The sequence below is a fragment of the Suncus etruscus genome, chromosome 9 (assembly GCF_024139225.1).
Source record: "Suncus etruscus isolate mSunEtr1 chromosome 9, mSunEtr1.pri.cur, whole genome shotgun sequence".
Taxonomy (NCBI): Eukaryota; Metazoa; Chordata; class Mammalia; order Eulipotyphla; family Soricidae; genus Suncus; species Suncus etruscus.
Window position 1 is genome coordinate 84885613 of NC_064856.1, and position 4447 is coordinate 84890059.

At 37.3% G+C, this 4447-nt stretch overlaps 1 pseudogene; it reads left to right on the forward strand.

The window, feature by feature from the left end:
• The first annotated feature begins 250 nt into the window (after nt 1–250).
• LOC126017899 (40S ribosomal protein S27-like) lies at nt 251–583 on the forward strand (annotated as a pseudogene).
• The last annotated feature ends 3864 nt before the right edge of the window (nt 584–4447 follow it).

The following is a 4447-nucleotide window of genomic DNA, read 5'->3' on the forward strand; positions in this document are numbered from 1 at the left end:
CGGCAGCGCGAAGGAGTTACTCCTGACTCTATACTCAGAAATCGCTCCTGCAGGCTCGGGGGACCATATGGGATGCCAGAATTTGAACCACCGTCCTGCATGCAAGACAAATGCCTTACCTCCATGCTATCTCTCCGGCCCTTACTTTTAATATTTTAAGAAATTTCCTTACTATCCTATATATAACTGGTCCAATTACATCCCCACTAGTTGTATTTAAAGATTTCTTTCTGCTTTTCCGGCGGTGAAGGCCTCCCCCTTGAGAAGATGCCTCTTGCCAAGGATCTCCTTCACCCCTCTCCGGAGGAGGAGAAGCGGAAGCACAAGAAGAAGCGGCTGGTGCAGAGCCCCAATTCCTACTTCATGGACGTCAAGTGCCCAGGATGCTATAAGATCACCACCGTCTTCAGCCATGCACAGACGGTAGTTTTGCGTGTGGGCTGCTCCACTGTCCTCTGCAGCCTACAGGACGAAAAGCAAGGCTTACAGAAGGGTGCTCCTTCAAACGGAAGCAGCACTAAAAACTCCCTGAATCAAGATGAATGGGAAACCGTCCCAATAAACACATTTTGGATTAAAAAAATATATATATATATATATTTCTTTCTCTTCACTCCTACTACCAGCACTTATCTCTGACTAGATCCTTTTGTTGTTGAAGTTTTAGTGACCAGCTAATACAAACATTTGGTTGTGGTGCTTTGTCAGGAGTTGAATATTTTATTTTCGTGTTCATACATATATATCAGAATGGTGGCTGTGCTGGGGATCACAAGTGACAGTGCCGCCAGGATTGCACTCTGCATATGGGACAGTTCTGGGATTAAACACAAGGCTCCACTTTCTTAAAAAGGAATACTCTATGACCAAGTCAAATTCCCATACCTGTTTAGATTCTTTATTTCAAGCCATTTTCACAGGTGTGGGAAGATATCTTATTGTAGTATTTTTATTCGCATCTCCCCGGTAATAGTGGTGAGTATTTTCTCAGGTGTCCATTAGTCTTCTGTGCATTCTTTTTGGTGAATTGTCTATTCACCTCTTCTCTCCTTTATTCAAAGAGTGTTTTTTTTTTTTAGTTTTGTAAGTTTCTGAAGTTGTTTTATTAGCAGCTCTTTGTCAGATGTATCCTGTATGAAACTTTTATTCCAGTAAGTCTTTGTGCTATAGTTTCTTACACTGTGCAGAAATAATTTATCCCTTTGTTTCCTTTCCTTTGCTAAAGGAGTCAAATCCTCAAGGACATCATTGAAGCCAATATCACAAATTATTTTTGCCTATATTTGCTTAGGGTTAAGGATTTAATATCCAAGTCCATAATTCACTTAGAGTCAACATTAGTGCATGGTGTGTGTTAACAAATCAATTTTTATTTGTTTGCATGTGGCTACACTTTGCCCAGTTACTGAACACACTTTCTTTGCTCCATTTTATTCTCCTGATTCCTTTGTTACAAATTAATTACCCACAGAGCTGAGGTTAATTTTATATCCTAAACATTTTTTTATTCCCCTTTTCTAACAATTGGGCCATACCTAGTGAAGTTCAGGTGCTATTTCTGGCTCTGTGTTCAGGTACAAGTCCTGGTGGTCCTCAGGGGGATTAATGCCATTCTGGAGATTGAACCAATGTAGGCTACATAGAAGGTAAACATCTTTACTTCTGTACTATCTCTCTGGCCCCTTTTTTGATCCTCTTAAATAAAAATTTAAGCAAAATCTATAAACATTAGAGAAAATAAAGCTACCATTTTATTTCATTATTGTTTATTTTTCATATTGGCAATATTTGCTGACTTTTAAATGGTGTAATGTAAAATTAAATTCTGATTAATTTAGCGTTTGTATTGCCATCTTATATGATAATATGTCAAGACAGAGATTTCTGAACAACTTTTATATTTTTACATCTAGCATTCTGAATATTCCTATGACTATTCAGAGACATGCATACATAATTGAGTTGACTTAGTAACAAAAGCAAATCACATTGAGAGCTGACTCTTTCCTAGTTGATACTCCAAGATTCTTTAACTTAGTTGTGATAAGAACCCAAGAACCACATATTAGTAAGGCTCTAGTATTGATATATGATTTAAGTATCATAAAATACATACCTTTTAGTTTAAAATGCTATGAGTTCTGATAGGTATATATATAAACATATATATATACACACAATTATATGACAATAGCACACAACCACCATCTAAATGTCAATTTTTTTTTTCATTTTTGGGCCACACCTGGCGGTGCTCAGGGGTTACTCCTGGCTATCTGCTCAGAAATAGCTCCTGGCAGGCACAGGGGACCATATGGGATGCCGGGATTCGAACCAACCACCTTAGGTCCTGGATCGGCTGCTTGCAAGGCAAACACCGCTGTGCTATCTCTTTGGCCCCTAAATGTCAAATATTTTCATTACTCCAAAATTCTATTATTCCCTTTAAAGTCAACCCTGTCTCGCTGACTCTCAGGTATCCACTAATTTGTTTTGTGTCCCTTTCCATAAAGTTATATAAATAAAATTATATAGTTCCTAGTCTGGCTTCTTTCTTTGCATAATGCTTTTGAGTTGCATTTATGTTGTGAGTTATTTACTTTTATCATCCCACTTTACATAGGAGGAAACTAAGTGTCAGGCTCAGTAAGTGACTCACTCAAGCTTAAAAATCAAACCCAGCCAGCCTAGTTTCATACCTGCTGCACTCTTTTTCAACTTTCTGCATCTGTGTACTTTAAGGTCAGAATACCTGACCCAAGCTCATGTCAGAACATGCTAATGATTTTGGATAAACACTTCATTTGTTGAGTTTTCCTCCACCATACAACTGCAATGGTAGTTTTCTTTATGGATGACCCAGATAACAGTAGAAAGAATATGAGTTTCATCTTCTAACTTTTTTCAAGTTTTACCTAGAAAATGTTTCAATCTAAAATTATATCAGAACTAGTATTTTAAAAATAAACTTTTGGGCTTAAGAGATACGAACATTGGTAAGGAGCTTGTCTTGTAAGCTGGCTTAGGTCACTGGCATACCAATTTTTCCCAGGACTGAACCCTAAGCATAGATCCAGGAGTAAGCCCTCAGCACAGCTGAATGTAACTCCAACATCTCTCAAAATTAACTTTTTTACATGTTCCCTAAAATATTTTTATCTCAGTTTGTAACTTTGGCCACCATACAGTTGAATTTATTGTGTGTTAAATACTATACTTATAGGTCACCCTAGTTTAGTTAACTGCCTAATATTGACTAACTAAATCAACCTTCTAAAATAATCAATACCTTATTATAAAACGTGACTGAAAGGCTATGTTGCACTTAAAGTAGAAACGTGTAAATAAAACACAGTGCCAGAAATCTAGTAATGATTTTACCAGCATTGATTTCATATTTTCTTTTTGTCACAGTTATCAATAAAGTTAAATAATAATTATGTTCTGAATGTATAAAGAACTATGAAACACATTATTTTATCAATTAATTAACAACATATACTGACTACCTATACCCTGGACTAAAATCAGGTGGAGTAGGGAATAGCCAGTTTCATCTGAGCCTTGGAGAAGATTCTGCTACATTCTTGTTACTCTTGCTCACAAAGTTCACAATATATTCAATTTGTCAAATATATATCAATAATAAAATTAATTATTGCTAACGTTTATGAAGTCTTGCTGGTTGCTCACCCCAGTGCTGAGAACTTATTGCATGTATTTGCTTTATTTAATGACACAATCATTCTCTAAGACCCCAAGCTTCCTGATTTTCATGTTTGGAAAATTATAGGCAGAGTGAGCATGGAACAATATGGCTGGAAAATTACTAGGTCTAAACTTTAGGTCTTCAAGACTTGGTTTTAAATAGCAGCTCACACTCAGTGATCTTTATCTCTTCACTAGAAATATAATAGCAAAATCTGCCTGTCAGTCTGCAACAATACCCTGTTCCCAGGAACACCCTCCTTCTCTGTGTGAGTGATGCTCTGTGAATGGGGCAGGGAATTTTCTGCACAGCCTCAGGGAAAAACCTGACTGCCAAGAGGAAGGCACTGGCTCACCTTGGCAATCAAAGAATATGCTTTATCCACAGTTGGGTCTACAACTTTTTAAAATTTTCAAAATCAGCTTGACTATCTGCTGATTCACTCACCTAGGAATTTATAGTCTGAAACCAAGTCCTTACCGCTAAGAGCAAGATAAATGTAAATCATGGGTAGAGTTGAGCTCACCAAGATTACCCAAGCTCACCAACCCATCACTCCTGCCTAGGCAGAGAGTAAATGTTTTTGAGCAGAGAAGAAAATGAAGTAGATCCAAAATGCCTCTTATGTGGTCACATGCTTCAAGGTGTGTTTCTCAGAGTTTTATGAGAGTTAGAAAAAGGGGGGAAGATCATGTCAGAAAACTCAACACAGGATTTTTTCAGAAACTTGAGATCACA